The sequence below is a fragment of the Hibiscus syriacus genome, unplaced genomic scaffold (genome assembly GCF_006381635.1).
Source record: "Hibiscus syriacus cultivar Baekdansim isolate YM2019G1 unplaced genomic scaffold, ASM638163v2 tig00110956_pilon, whole genome shotgun sequence".
In the NCBI taxonomy this organism is placed as follows: domain Eukaryota; kingdom Viridiplantae; phylum Streptophyta; class Magnoliopsida; order Malvales; family Malvaceae; genus Hibiscus; species Hibiscus syriacus.
Genome location: NW_024062932.1, coordinates 1139577 through 1156585, shown reverse-complemented (window position 1 = coordinate 1156585; position 17009 = coordinate 1139577). Strand labels below are relative to the sequence as shown.

The 17009-nt window shown below is 34.1% G+C and overlaps 1 long non-coding RNA gene and 1 pseudogene across 1 annotated transcript; one reads left to right on the top strand and one right to left on the bottom strand.

Moving 5' to 3' along the window:
- Nucleotides 1-2276: 2276 nt before the first annotated feature.
- On the top strand, nt 2277-2963 carry LOC120148317. The gene is made up of 3 exons (XR_005518361.1): nt 2277-2413; nt 2504-2714; nt 2814-2963. It is a non-coding gene; the product is annotated as an uncharacterized LOC120148317 (long non-coding RNA).
- A 2903-nt stretch (nt 2964-5866) lies between these two features.
- LOC120148393 lies at nt 5867-15137 on the bottom strand (annotated as a pseudogene).
- Between the last annotated feature and the right edge of the window lie 1872 nt (nt 15138-17009).

Sequence of the window (17009 nt, the reverse complement as noted above, 5' to 3'; positions counted from 1 at the left end):
ACCAAACGTTTGCCGTTATAGAAAGGAAAGAGACATGTGTATAGAAGGAGAGAATAATCTTGTTACCTTGAGAAGCCCTAGCGACGAGTAACGAAACCTCTTCAAAGCGTCATTAGCAGCCACATCGTAGCACCTGAAACTGGAAGCCCTCGCCATAATATAACACAAGAAGTTGAAAAGTAAACAGGAAACATCCACTTGAACCTGAAGCTTGCAATTAATCATGGAATGGATTGGGATATGATATGATGTTCATTAGAAAAGGAGGCCAAAATTGCTTTCACCTGCACCTGCACTTGCACCTCCTTGTCTTGGTCTTATCCTATTTTCATTAACTGCGCAATCACATGTTCCGTATATTAGTTTCTAAAGCTGAAGCCCATAAAAAACATGAAGGTGCAGGTGCAAATGCAGACAAAAGCTACATGACTCGGTTGCTTCAATAACATTGACAACACCCACACCCCATCTAACAAAACTTATCAACTCTATTTATAACACAAGTTGGGAGGCTCCAAGAGAGAGAAAAAGAGAAAGTAAATCGTATTCACACGAGTAGCTTTGCGACTCAAAAACCTGGGTTAATAGGTAAACGCACTCCACAATAAATCAAACTTCTGTGATTCCGACATGCATCTAAACCATGACTTCAAATATAGTGGAGAATTTGATTTTTTTTTTTTTTTTTGCTTTCTTTTAGCATAAATTTGATTTATTCTTGGTTAGCCATAAAATAGAGTCGTGGATAAAGATATGAAAAGACAGTCCTCCATTATTTAATGTTTTTATGTGAGGCAAACTATATTTATGTCTGTTCAGTGAAGCAAATGGGGTCAGGACCAGGGGATTCCTCCAAGGCCACGTGATGCACATCCATGAGAGCACGTGGGCATTTGGGTTTTTCCAATCACGAAATGCCACGTGCATATCACATCTTCCAGTGCACTTGAATGGGAACGGTGCCTCGTGGCTTCATTTTGTGAACCTGGCATAATACATAGATTATTCTTTAATAGAACTCATTTCAATGTTTAATAAAACCACAACACAAAATTTATAATAAAAGCATCTATTATTTTATGTCATTATAATCGATAATTAAGAAAAAAAGAATCTTAAATTTTTATCCTCTAGATGTTTGAATTATATCAAAGAATCCCAAGGGGTTATCTTATCTGCTCGTGTACCTGTTTTAATTTAATTTTTTTGGTTAAATTATGTAATCAGTACCTCTATTATATGATTCATGTCAATGTAGTTTGTGAATTTGTGGGAACCCAAGGCGTAGGTTGGGCATATCTATATTAAATATTTGGGTGCCGTCCTTTTCTTGTATAAGTAGCTCTAGTGGTACCCATATCTTTTTTCTTTTGCATTCTAGATTTTTATACCCACAATAACTAAAATTTTAGCAACACTCTAATGTACTCATTAATTTTTTATAATTGATAATGGTATTTAACAATTGTTGTTGACTTTATATCCATGTGGCCAAAATAGAAGTGGTTGATATTATCCATAGAAATGATTTATGATACAACTTGCTTATGGATTGAATTTGCGATAAGATACATATCACCCAACTTGAGTCGATATGGATGATAATTTGATAAGATTTCCAAAAGTTTTATGCTTAAACTCTTTAAGTAACTAATCATCAAATATTTGATGCTCCATGTACAAGATCGCTCAGCCTTGGGTAAGCTTGTAGTTAGGGTAAGCTCGTAGATTTTAATGGAAGCCCAGTTAAATTTCATATTACTCCCCTAAAAGCTGCAGCCCGGTTTTTACAAGATCGCTCAGCCCGGTTTATACACACCAAGCATATATAAAAAGTTTTGTAAGATTGAAGTTAGTTGCTACTCAAGTGGTAGGCAACAAAAAAAAAAACAGAAATTAAAAATAAATGAAGGGTACGAAGGGTCGTACATTGAGGTAGGCGTGGTGGAGTAAATGACTGTTATAAACAGCTGCCTGCATAAATCATAAATGGACAGAGAGAAGGAAACAGCCAAGCCTAGCCAACAACTTACAGTTCTCGTTTCAGGCTTTTAAAGTTCAAGCCCATCCATCCATGCATTGATGCATACATACATGCATTATCAACATTTTACATCTCCTCCCTATATATATACACACTCCAACTTCCCCCGACTCTTCGTTTCCACCCCACGTTTTTACTCACTATGGGAGAGGTTTATTACCAATTACATCATCCCTCGTTTCTCTTTCTCTGTTGGTTCATGATATTTTATGCCTTCTTTGTCTACGTTGCACAAAAACAATGGAAACCAGAAAGCTGGAAGAGACGAACAAAAGAAGGAAAATGGTTCCTTGACTGTTATTTTCAAAGTTGATTGTCTTTGTGATGACTGTGCTTCCAGAATCCTTAAATGTGTTCGTGAATTACAAGGTACACATGTCTTTTTAAAGTTATGAACGTTTCCACTTTGTTAATGGGTTTTAATTTTTTTCCCCTCGTCCTCTGTTTTTTTTTTTGCAGGAGTGGAGACAGTGAAAACGGATAGAAACGCAAACAGAGTGACAGTGATAGGATCTGTGGACCCAACAGCCATTAAAGACAACATTGCGAAGAAGTCCAAGAAGAAGGTTGATGTCGTTCCTCAACTTAAGAAAGATGATAAGAAGAGAAAAAACCTGACGAAAACAAAAACCAGGGCTACGATAATAAACAAGAGAGAAGACCCAAAGAGGTAATTTTGAAGTGCTTTCAAATCAACATCCATGCCAAAAAATTAATTACCTTCATGCTGTTTAAGTAAAACAAATTATCTTCTTTTTTGTTTGATCAGGCCCTGTTAACGACGGCGGATTTGAAGGTGCAATTGAAATGCCAGTGCCAAGGATGCATTCTAAAGGTTCGCAGAATTGTCTCTGAAACCAAAGGTGACGCCTTTTATCAATTGTTTTGGGCTGTAGATATCATAGGTTTTTATTCACCCTTCCGTTAACGTCATTGGAAGCTCGTTCCATATAACCTTTTGTAAAGTGGGGTTTATAAGGCATGTCATGTTATATTTTTGCACAGCTGGGACAATCTACTTTTGGTGTGACGATTAAAACGCAGACTGGTGCCATGGCATAAATAAAAATGACCCAAGGATGTGGACATTGGTGCTATTTACTAGCCTTTTATCTCTGTGTAACCCCAAAGGAGAAGGGGAGCAGAATGCTTTACAAAAAATGATGATTTAGGGTTAGGGAATCATAGATTTGAATACATGCTTGACATCAAAGATTCTTCCTTTTTAAAAGACCTGGTAATAATGAACACATCTACCCTTCACCCCATTCAATGTGTTGGAACTATTTGAGGGTATTTGGTTTCTTTGATATCACCATAAAACTTGCTTGGTAAGCAATGGCGCACATCTGATATAAAAGTTTGAATAGTACTAGGCTACTACTGCTGTAAGTAGCAATAAATGTACATGTTGGTTGCCAACACAGATGAAGCATTATTTTTTAGTTTCCGAGAAATGAGAATAGTCAGGATTGTACAATTATGATCTTTTCGACTATGCAAAATCTTGGCTCACTGTAAGTATTGACACAGCAAATGAATAATTAAGCATAGAATAACGTAAAGAGGAATTTTGAATTCACGCCTTTTACTTTTTGTGTCCTTATTAGGAGGGGTAGGAGAATCAATTTCGTCGTTTTTCCTGATGTGGAAGTACGAAGAGCCTTTAATTCTTTGTTATTGTCCTTTTTTTTGTATTTATCTAAGACGGGATGTGGATGAGCAATATGTAGCATTTCCTGGAACGTACACAGGGCCAGGCACATCCCAGTTCTTGTGCTCAAGTTTTACACCTAATAGATATAAATATAAAAGGGGACACAACTGTCAGTAGGACTGTACGTCTGCAATAAGAAGCCAATGTTTCATGTTGCCCTCACCTTGTTGAAAGCTTTCATACTATTGCTACTTTGTTATATGAAAAGTAAATTACAAAATACGGGAAAGACAAGTTCAGGAATCACCTTATGCAAGTTCTTTCTCTCTCTTTTTCTTCGATGGCTCTATACAATGAACTCGCCTGTTTTAATGAATATCTTTCGCACACTAAGATGGTGTTTGTTTTCACTGTGCAAGCTCTTCAAACCACTTATGTCTGCGTCGCGCACCACGCGCAGACATTAGGCTTCGCAGACTATTTGTTTTTTTGAAGACAGAAGCTCTTTAAACGTCTGCGCGAGCTCTTCTTGGTGTAGACTTGATTTTATGTTTTCAAAGGTCTTCAAACCTCTTCAAGAATAATTATAAAATATAGTTATTTATTAAAATAATTTTAAATAATTTAATAAGATTATTTATTTTAAAATAATTTATTTTAAAATAATTTATGATAAAATAATTTATTTTAAAATAATTTATTATAAAATAATTTACTTTAAAATAAATTATTATAAAATATGGATTTATTTATTTTAAAATAATTTATTTTAAATAATTTATTAGTATGAATTGATTTATTTTAAAATATGGATTGATTTATTTTAAATAATTTATTAGTATGGATTGATTTATTTTAAATAATTTATTAGTATGAATTGATTTATTTTAAAATATGGATTGATTTATTTTAAATAATTTATTAGTATGGATTGATTTATTTTAAAATATGGATTGATTTATTTTAAATAATTTATTAGTATAGATTGATTTATTTTAAAATACGGATTGATTTATTTTAAAATATGGATTGATTTATTTTAAATAATTTATTAGTATAAATTGATTTATTTTAAAATATGGATTGATTTGTTTTAAATAATTTATTAGTATGGATTTATTTATTTTAAAATATGGATTGATTTATTATTGTAGTTGTATAGATTGATTTATTTTAAATAATTTATTAGTATGAATTGATTTATTTTAAAATATGGATTGATTTATTTTAAATAATTTATTAGTATGGATTGATTTATTTTAAAATATGGATTGATTTATTTTAAATAATTTATTAGTATAGATTGATTTATTTTAAAATATGGATTGATTTATTTTAAATAATTTATTAGTATAGATTGATTTATTTTAAAATATGGATTGATTTATTTTAAAATATGGATTGATTTATTTTAAATCAGTTTATTTATATTTCAGTTCATTTTAGCAGTCTGCAGACGTTAAAAAACAAACAGTCTTCTTCTTACAGACTGCAGACTTTTGGTCCACATCTTCTGCTGCAGATGTCCGCAGATTGCAGACCTTTTACCTCTGCAAAAACAAATACCACCTAAATCTTTTGTGGCTGCAGTAAGAAGGGAGAATCCTGGCTTACTGATGATCAGTTACAGTTGTTGAATGGTGTGATTTGGAAAAGGGTTTCAACTATCCTATTTTTCTGCTTTAACATAGCAACTACCTTGTTCATGCCGTGTTGTTATCCAAGCATAGACAGCAACTTACAATTATTGTCTTTGAGGCCTTGCATGCCACAACATACAATAATCTGATGGTTTGAATTAATTCCTTCTTTTAAACCGTAATTCAGATTTAAAAGCCTGCTAAGGTTGTCTCGAATTCCACCTAGTCATTCACTGTTATTGAATGGGTAGCCCTTTTGCCTCACAAAAAAAAACAAACAATAAAACTTGTTTTATCTATACGTTCACCTATACTGTGGCATTCATGCAGCACAGTAACCCACGTGACTGGAGGCAGACTCCATCAAAAAATAGATTCAAGAGAACTAAAAAGAAGATTTTGTCGATGCTTATACTTGTGGATTTTTCCGAGACATGGGAAAGGGAGCAAAAGAGACGAACAAGAAAAGAACGTGATTAAAGCCAAAGATGGATTAATTCTGCAACTGTGATTGAGACAATATTATACCATTTGAATGGCTGCCAAAGATATAGCACCACTTCCATTAATCTCAGGTCATCGAATCACGACTACACTCGCAAATTCTATGTAGGGATACATTTTTCCTTGCATGAAAATGTAGCATAACAAACACAAGAATTCTATATCCAGCTCCAACTTGGAGCTACTGCTAGGAGAGATATCGTAAGCACTATGGAGTGCTTGAAAACCCGATATTGTCCTCACCTGTCCAATTGCAAAATTCACTCCTGGATACTCGTTCTCCAAAAGCCCCTACGGCAGAAACATAGGTCACAAGTTCTAAAGATTCTTTCAGAAATGATAAGATTGCCTGGAATGGATTCACCAATGCATACGGAATCCGAGTACGAGCAAATGTATTTTGATGTAAAGAAGATAACAAGATGCTAGGTGGTTTCTGGTAAAGAATAAACAAACTAATGCCATAAACACGCACACACCTGGATAGAGTAAGAGTGGAAAACTATGTACGACAACGGATATGTCCACACGGTTCCAGGCAACTCATTTCGGATTCTGAAATAGCCCGCTGCAAGCATCAGTAACACCTGAAACATGATGCATTTTGATCACAAGATTCGCAAGGCAAAGGCTTAGTAAAGCTCAAGACTGGAAACAAAAATATTTATGAATTTGTACAAAAAATTATTGTCTTTCAAATAGTGAAAACTCACATGTATGGTTACAAGCGTTAAGACACTCCGGAAAACATTTTTCCACAAAGAGGCAACAGCCAGCATCAACCCTTCATTAGGCACATAAAGAAATTCAGCACAAAGTACATCAACAAACCGAATTCATCTTGTAACCATATAAAGAAATAGAAGACGAGATATTGAGATGAGGAATAGGAAGGGAATGCTTGAGAGTAGTTGCCCAAACAGAAAGACTAAAGCTCCTGAATGTTGGTTTGACTCCTCACTTACATATATCTGCAAAAAAAAAAAGCACAATTTTTTGGTTAAGATAGGAGACGGGGTATTCCAATTGGAGAGCTTCTTCTTGGACCGGAACTTCAAATAGCCATTACATTCAAGCCAAAAAAGACAAGGTGATGAAGAAAAAGATCACCTTGATTTCTTTAATTAGCGCAGGTACTCCAGCAATGCTTAAAAGTGAAGTGAATGATACAAATACAAAAATTGCAGCGACTCTCGCCTGCAATAAGAAGAGATTAAAGTAAGAAATGCACCCATGATTCATATGTGAATCAGCTACACTTTTCAAATAATAATAATAAGTGAATCAGTTTCATAATACAAATCCAAAATGTCAAATTTTAAAAAGAATACCAGAGTAAGCAGTCATCCATTCATCAAAGAGGAAGGGCATGAATTATCATGATGAACTATTGCATATCAAAAACTACATTTTCTATTTGCTTATCACAAAAGGTTTCTACTCAAATTTGCTACAAACATGCCCATCCAATGCATGTCTACTATCGTCAATGGATGAAGTCAATCGACAAAATGTCTGGTACCAGAAGAATGATAGTTTTAAAATCATTTAAGGTCACTTGAGAAAATTCCAAGTTCACAGAAGAGAGTAGCAGAAGTCGAACCGTGCAGATCAAAAGTATCAGCCACTTACTTAAAAGCCTATAGCAAAGTAAGAAGAAACCCTATAACAGTAAGAAGAAATATCCTATATACAGTAAACAAGATGCAACTATAATAACTATAGATACGTGCATCCTGTATAAAAGCTTTTTTAATAATGAACACAGTGGCGGAACAAAGCACTAGCGGGAGGAGCCCGAATTTTTTGGTCTAATGGCAATTTAGGTGCCTGTAAGTTTGAATATTAGACAGATTAACCTTGCCCCCCACCCCCGCTCCAAAAAAGAAGAAAGAGTTTAAATACTTAATAGGCTCTTGTATTTTTTGAAGTAAAGTAATTTACCCCCTCCCAATGTTTGATCCTGGTTGCACCCCTAGGTCCTAAATGAACAAAACATGAGACCAGATATTTTTAATCATGAGCAAACGATTTACTCACCACAACTGAGGACAAAGAATGCCCCAGGCCAGAAAATATAGATCCAATACACAATGCAAGAAGCATATAAAGAATAAGACGAAGCCAGTAGTATCTCCACTCCCTTGACATAATTAGTAATGATCTCCAAGTCAATACTGCAATTCGTGTGGCATTTCCAGCTTTGCCCTTGCTTTTCAGAAGTGGGCCTTCCTGTAGAATGCAACAGAAGTAAATAAAAACTACCAAGGCTAACTAATAGTTACCATAATACTTGAGGAAGTAATGCATGAAAAATGCTGAGGTGCATGGTAAATATATATCAGCCAACTGCACTATCATCCGCTTACGTCCACTCTAGCACCTTTAATTTGTAGACATGAGGTATATTGAATTGTTCCTACTAATGTATAACCAAAGATTAATATTGGGGAGCAGCAGTATTAGTTTCAAATCTAACACACGGCGAATATGAACCAGCCATACATGTAATTAAAGGTTACTGTTAGTCGAAGCAAAGAAATAGTAAAGTGTTCAGCTTCAAGACAAATAAGACTACATATTGTACCTTCTCTGTGAGTCTCTGTATCATAGTTTCAACTGCAGCGGCATCAGCTGATGATTTATATGTTGCCTCAAGAGTACATATTGCAACAGAAGTATCCATGTTCACAGATGAGAATTCCCCATTGTCATCCTGTCACAATGTAGCAGTTCGTATACAAGTAAATTACACAAAAGTAGAAACAATAAAGAGGAAGCCATTTCAATGTATGATACTAAACTATAGAAACAGCTTTTATTTTGGTGGAATCAAACTCGGTAGTCGGTACTGACTATTTTTCTAATTTAAAAGATAAATGAGGTGCACCCAAAAATGAAGGACAAGGTGCAGTTCATGATAATACCAAATAAACTATAGTCGTAACAAAATGATATGATACACTTCAAACGAGCATTTTGAATCATCTTGATTTACATTTAGCGAACGAGAACTGACAGCTTTTGAGATACGACTCAAGTTCGAGGCTTTTTTCTTGCTCTTATTTTTGAGGTTTTACTTGCTGTAACTTGTAAGTACCATTAGAATTAAGGCTTTGAACAACAATATATAGAATGAAAATCATTTGATACCTTCCAATTTTTGCACACGGCAATGATCCTGTCAAAATCAGTATTTATGGCACGTAGAAAGTGATCCGAAGGACTTTGCATTATTGGGCAAGGGAATCCAGCATTTGAGAAGTGCTTCAAGAAAAGAGAGATAAATTAGAATCACCAGAAGTAGAAAAGATGATCATATGAAAAATTAAAAGAAAATAAATTTCAATCTTTCTAAATCTATTCTATCTTATTTTCTTGCTCCACGTTATCTTTAGATGGACCTTTTTTTTCATCCTTATCAAATAACGCCTACATAATGAAGTCACTAAAAATAGAACATCAAAACAAAGGATTAACAAAAGTAATTATATTCATATTACTAATTACCTGCAAGCAAGCTAATGTTTCCCCAAAAAACAGGGTGTTTCCATTTGAAAGCAGACAGATACGATCAAAGAGACCAAAAACTTCTGTACTGCTCTGATTAAGAATGAAAACGAGAGTGCATCCCGTGCTTGTAAGTTTCTTTAGTGTTACCATCATCAAAAGGGCAGAGACACTGAATAAAACAAAATACTAAAATTCAGCTGTAACATCGTAAGTAGTCTTGATTCTCTGGAACGTAGGTGACACACCAATCAGCAAGTAAGCATTCTAGAGCATGCAAGAGATAAGCAGTAAGAAAAACAAAACACAGTTAAGAGTTGAATTAAGAAAACTAAATTAATTAATAGGCCACCTATCAAGATGATAAAGAGGCTCATCTATAAATAAGATATGTGGCCTCATCACAAGTTCCCGAGCAATGGAACACGCCTTCTTTCACCGCTAGGAAGCCCTTTCATATAACAATGACCGCCGATCAGTTTGTTTGCAAAGTCACCCAATGACATGGAATGGATGGCTTCCTCTGCAACATTCTTTTTCTGACAGAAAAAAACCAGGAAGTTGGAGCAAAGCAGAGTAGTATAGATATTCCCGAACTGTAAGTGAACCAATTAGAGTGGTTTCTATATCAACAAATCCCTGCAGATTGGATTTTCAAAGTCAAAAAACTATCCTTGAAAGAGAATACATACCTTTACCAGCAAAGAATTGCCACTATCAACCTAAGAACCATAGGAAGGGGATCCGAGACAAATGATGTTGAGCTGTCAGATTGCACCTTGATGGCGCTGAGATACCATGAATTGGCAGATCAGCGCAAAGGCGGGAGTTGATTGTGATATGTTTCTCATTGAGGCCGTTTTGAGTGCATTTTAGTCTTTTGGCCATAACTTTGACTACGGGTGTCGGAATCGCGCATAAGACCCCAATTCAAAAAACCTCTTTCGACGCGCACACTGTCCACATTGGACATGGCTCCATGTGACCTTTTTTTCGACCTCAAATTCTACTGTTTTCTCCTCCGAATCACTAGTTTTATTTATTTTTTACTATTTATAGTAATATTTCGTTTGTTAGTTAAGAAGTCAATTTAAATCCGATTTGGGCCGAATTTTTTATAGATTATTTATTTTATTTCGAATTTCAAATTAGAGTGATTTTCAGGATTTTGCTATTTTTGGTAAAATTCGAATAAACATGATTTTTTGCTATAACAGTCCGACTTGTGGACTGATTTTTGCATTGTTTGATTTTATAATATTTCATTAAACCCTAGAAACTTATTTTCTCTGGTTTTGGGTGAATTTTCTCTTGTGAATCATCTGTTGGAACCAGCCTACAGGATAATCGCTATCTTGTCCGGCATCAGAAAGCATCGAAAGTAACATCTAAATATTTCACCCTTCATAAAAATGCAACTAAAACTCACATATGAACCATAAGGCATGTGCATTTTCACTCCATTCACAAATATCTCGCCATACATTTTAGCCACAGAAGGTAACCTTCCTAAAATCGAGAGAAAACAGCCTTTTAGTCTTAAACGTCTAAAAATCATTATTAAATGAGTAGCAAACATAAGAGACATGCTAAAAGACCTGCAATAGCCCTCAAGAGTGTGAATTTCCCAGATTTTGCAGGACCCATGATTACGGTCATTGTACCAGGTAGTGCATAACCACTTGAACTCTTCACGACATTATCAGAATATTTCCTTTTTCCCTTTATAGTAACAGTCGAGTCTTTCCATGCAACTGATGCTCTGGCAATTTTTCTTCCAGCAGCTGCACCCTCTGGCAGGTGCGGCGAAGGCAAGGACCCACTATTGAGCTTTGACAGAGAAGGCGAGACGGGAGTGGTTGCAGCATTGATGGAGTCACCTCCTTCCTCTACCCTGACATCAACATCTGTATCCTCCCACTCAGGTGAATCCTCGAATGAGATAGATTGTCCGAGCGCACCATGCTGTTGGAAATAAAACACTCACACAAACAACTTTTATTGAAACTCAAACAAATATTACAAGAGCACTCTCACTCAAAACAAGAACTACAACTCACTTTTATAAGACTTTGTTTCTTCACTCACTTAGAAGTTCTTAATTTTTCTTGATACTTAAAACTAAAATGGGAAAGGGTATTTATACTACTCAAGAACAATCTTACACCACACAAATAAACTAATTTAAACCATTACAAATTCAACAAATATCTAACTCTCACCTAACTAAATTGATGTAAGCAATGACATCATTACTTAAATAATGTAAGCAATGACATCTTTAATTAAATGATATAAGTAATTACATCAATTTAGTTTGAGTTTGGGTTTAGGCTCCCATAATAGATCAAGTTTATGATCCAACACAGGCTTTCGCATATAGAAAAAGTTAAATGCAGGCACCCTATTTGTAGGACTACTGGCTGAAGAGGATGATGATCTGTAATTGTCTGATTGACACTGTATTTCTTCCTTTTATTATTCCTGATTACCAGATGTTCTGATGAAAAAAATGGAAATTACCAATGAACTGTGAAACTTCCTAGTAACCCCACTCCAGTAACTAAGGGATTACACCAACTTGTAACTGCATGCAAGATTTAACCATCCACACTTTCAGTGCTTTCACGACTCCTAATTAAAACACCATGTCACCTGTTAAATAGTAATCAATCTTAAGAAATAGGTCTGAAATTTGAACTTATTTTTCTCAGGAAAAAAGGGTTTAAAGATGGAAAAACCCAGCCTGTATTCATTGCGGAATAAATAAAACAAAGGATTGTCTATATCCTTTCAAACAAAATCAGGAAGATCAACTTTCATGAAGATAATAAATGAAGTGGAACACAATCAATGAAGCATAAATACAAAACCAAAAAAAAGCCCAATATCTTTAAATTACAAACAACACATCAATTCACATCAAACGTAATCTATTTGCCAGAATGTCAAAGCAAAATACCAGCGCATCGGCCACACATTTGATAGCATTCAAACTACCCAGTACTACATTTCATTGACGAAAGAAAAGCTGGAAATTACTCCAAAAACGAAAACTTCAACCACAAAAACAGAACTTTCTACTTACTAAAGGGAACCCATAACGCTATCTACCTCAGAAAAACCAAAACTGTGAACAGAAGCCATCATTCCTTAGCACAATTACTGATTATTAGAGAAGCTGATGCTCAGTTACATATACCTGACTTAAAAACAACCTGAAAGCTTCAAACTTTTTGTCTCTTACTACTAACTTAAGCACCCATGAGCAGACAAAATAAGCTAGGATTCCATGTCAAACAAGCTAAATTAAAAATAACAATAATACGAAGCGTCAGAGGGTAAAGGGTAGTGAGAGGACAAAGCAAACCTGGATTTGAGTAAGAGAAAGAACTTCAATGAGAGGGAGAGAGGGAGAGAGGAAAAGGAAAAGGAAAAGGGTGAAGCGAATGAGTGGAAGAGAAAAGATGTCGGTGTTGAAGCCTGTGTTTTGTTTTATACAACAAATAAATGGATAGATATATTTCTTGCTTTGCTTTGTTACTCATTGCTTGTCAATAACTCTGTCAACTCTGAAGTCTCTTGTTTTCCAAGGCCCCCCTTTAATTTGTTATGAAGAACTCAATGATGTTTGTTTTGCCATCACACCATTTCCAAACTCTGAAGTCTCTTGTTTTCCATGACTAATTGCATATGTGGAAATTGGAATACACTATCAATAGGTCTTTTTTCTATATAAATATACAAAAAAAAAAAAAATTTATAAAATCAAACTAACCCACTTTTATTTATTTTCATTATGTTTGTGTTCATTTTTTATTTCATAAAAGGAGACTAAACATGAATGAGTTTTGTATAATCTGTCTAGATCATTTGGTTTGGTGTTTTGGCGGGATGATGAATTGGATGTCAGCCAGTCGTTGGCGTGTTTTTTTTTCATTGACCGGTAAGGTTGATAAGATAGTGCTGTATTAAAAGCAATACAAAGAACATGTGGGGGTCACATATATGAAACTCTTGTATTTTAATTACTTACTTTTCGCTTCCTGTATTTTTCTAAATTATTAAAGAAACTATTTTATGTATACTGTATGTCATGTTGATAGGGTGCAGGGTACTTATAATTTGAAGTGTCTTGTAATTAAAGGAAATAAAAATGCCTTACGCAATGCGTTGTCCTCTCATAATTCCATTGCAATTGATCCCCGATCCACATGCTATCACCTTGTTTGATACACCTGGCCATCTTCCCTAAATATTGGGTTGGGTTTTTCCTGAAATAAAAGTATTCGCTTTAACATTGAAATGCCCAAAGTTCAAGCCTTGAAAGGATTTATCCATTGTCAAATCCCCAAAAGTTGAACAGCCCAGAGTTTTTTGGGTTTCTTTTAATATACGACAGGCCCAGAATTCAAAATAGAAAATTTTGTCTCACTGTATTCAAACTTGAATTTTGTACTTCAATCTTAGGGTCTGTTTGTTTAGTTGTAATTGGTTTTCCAGAAAATGAATTACTGGAATTTGAATTACTGGAATTTGAATTACTGGAAAATGAATTACTGGAATTTGAATTCTGAAAAATGAATTACATTTCTGTAAAATGAATTACATTTCTGGAAAATGAATTACATTTCTGGAAAACATCTGAAAAACGTTTTATGATGTTTGGAAGATGTTATTTAAACATTTTTTCGGTATATTTTAGTGAAATAAAATTTTATAAATTATATTAATTATTTATTAAAGTAATAGTACTATATTATATTTTAAAAATATTAATTAGTATATTTTAATATCTTTACTAAAATATTATTGAAATATATAAATAATATTATTCATTATTAAATATATAAAAAAAATTTATTATATATTATTAATAAATAATATCTTATATTATTATAATATAATTGATTATTTTATATAATATTAAAAATATAATATTATATTATTATAAATATTAATAAATATATTTTAAATATTTTAATAATTAATATTTTGATGAAAATGATATTAAAATATTTTATTAATATTAAATTCATAAAATAAAATTATTTTGAGTATTTTTGCTTTGAAGTGAAAAGTTCGGAAAATGACTTACGGAAAATGAATCCGTAAGTCATTTTACAGAAAACACAAAGGAAATCCTGTTACTAGGAAAATGAATTACATTCCGGAAAACGAATTACGTGAAACAAACACGGGAAAACGTTTTCCGGAAAACGAATTACGTGAAACAAACACGGGAAAACATTTTCCGGAAAACGAATTACGTGAAACAAACACTGGAATTCGGGGAAAACCAATTCCGTAATTCGAATTACGGGAAACAAACAGACCCTTAGACAAAAACAAAAGAAGTTGAGCTCAAACTTAGGACAACCAAAAACATGTTGACAATTCACACATATATGGCCAGAGAAATAGGCATTATGTCCCCCTCATCTCCCAAGAAAACAAAAGAAATCGAATTCTTGCTAGACATACATCCATGTCATCATTAACTTACATAGTTTCTCAGTATGATGATATGATGAAGCAAAGTTTAATTAAGAGATGAGTGGGGTTTTGTAGCACAAGAAGAGACAAGAGTTTGATAGTTGACATAGCGGCTTGGAGCAGATGAATGGCGAAACCCTTTGGGCATGCAACCCTTTACTTTATCCTTGTCATGATTAACCCTGTGCCTGCGGTTCAGTAGAACTTGAGGATTAATCTTCACGTAATCAACGGATGCAGGCCTCATTGTGCTGGGAACACTAGATGGGATATAGCGACCGCCCATAGTAACATCTAAAGAAGAAGAAAATATCAAAACTACACACACGAAAATGAAGCAGCCATTTGTGGCAGACATTTCGGATGGATAGATCAGTCGTTTTGCGAGTATTGTCGTGGTGGTTTGGTTTCCTTTGTGGTGTGGTGTTATTAAACAGGCTCGTCAGTAGCTGAAAATAAAGACATAAGCCATAGCTATAGCGTTGCATTAGGTTCTAAGATTGATACGATGTTGAGATGGGTTGGATTTTTTTTTACTGTACGATGGGATTCTTTTATTACGCTATCCAACCAAAACCTGTCGCTTCAAATCAATTGCCCTAACTCAGGATGGTCATGGGTCGGGTCGGGTTTTTGGTCTACCCGACCCGATTCGAGAACAAATGATCCTCCACCTAAGACTTGATTCGATCAAAATAAAATTTATCCGACCCGAAATAATAAAAATATTATTTTTATTCAATAAAAACAGTGACTTAATTAAAAAATTATATATAAAGGGGTATTATTGTAATTATTCCTAAATATATAAGATAAAATTATATATATTTTTCGGGTCGGGTCGGATATTTTTCACCCTAAACCCGACCCTGACCCGAACTTCACACTTAAAAAACCCGACCCGACCAGAACCCGAAATTAAAGAAACTCGATCGGGTCGGATCGAATCTCGTCGAGTTCGATCCCTTGCCCAACCCTAAACTCCAAAGAGTTTTTTCACTAAAAGGAAATAATTTAGATTATAACCATTTTAAAAATCTTAGTATGATTTCAGTTGTTTTTTAAATTTTAATCTTATTTGATTTCAGCTTTATTATTTTTCAAATTTTCCCCACGTTATTCATTTTTAAATTAAATAATCTAATTAAAATTAATAAGTGGACACTATGTTATTGGAATCTATAAATTTACGATTTCTAAATAATCCTAATATAAGTTCTCATCTTGAAATAATCTAATTACATGTAACATGGAATGCACTTGACCTACAAGTATCCCCCATTTTCACAATAAAAAAAATGCATCTCAAAAGAAAGAAAGTAACAATAAACTTGTCGGTTTTGTTTAGGAAAGGTTGCTTGGCTTCCGGTGTTAAATGTTAATTGTTGCCTGCCTCTTCATCAACACCAATAATTCCCATGGTTGTGTAATATTATTTCTTTTTTCACTTTTCAGGCCATTTGTCAATCCATCTATTGCTAGCAAAACAATTATGTACCCAATTTTGCAATAGAACTGAAGCTTCAAATAAACAAACTTGGTGATTTTCTCATTCATGCCTGCATTTAAGGTAATGTAGCTGGTCTTTAAGTTTAACTCTCCATTAATGAAAGATAACCAAATTTCCAGCATAAAATCTTGATATATCTGGCTTACTTTTTCAACTCTCCTTCACTTAGCAGTAGGTGACAAGTGTTAAATGAACGTATAGAAGGGGTGTTCATGTCAAAATTTAAACGATTTAATGTTTAGTGGTGTTGAGTGTTGAGATTTAACTATTTAGATGCATTAACTCCGTGGGAGTAATTTCTCAACCAGTCCTGCAAATTCCTGGATGCAAATTGGGGACTAGTTTCACGTTTTGTCTATGCATCTTCAAGCTTGTTGCAGATATATATTGAATTTGTGGCCCTTCGAATAAATGCACAATTAAGATTTGAACTGGAAGGAACATAAAAGCCATGTTTAGTAACAACTTAATTGAGGGTTAACATGGTGCAATTAATTAACCTTTGGTAACAAATAGCTTAGATACTTTGAGTAAGATGGAAACAAGTTTCAGTTCCACTGAGAATTGGGCTATGGTTTCCTGTCCGTTCAGTTCTTTAAGCTGAATTTTGGATTTGATTACAAAGCCTCCATGATATTTGGCAAGCAG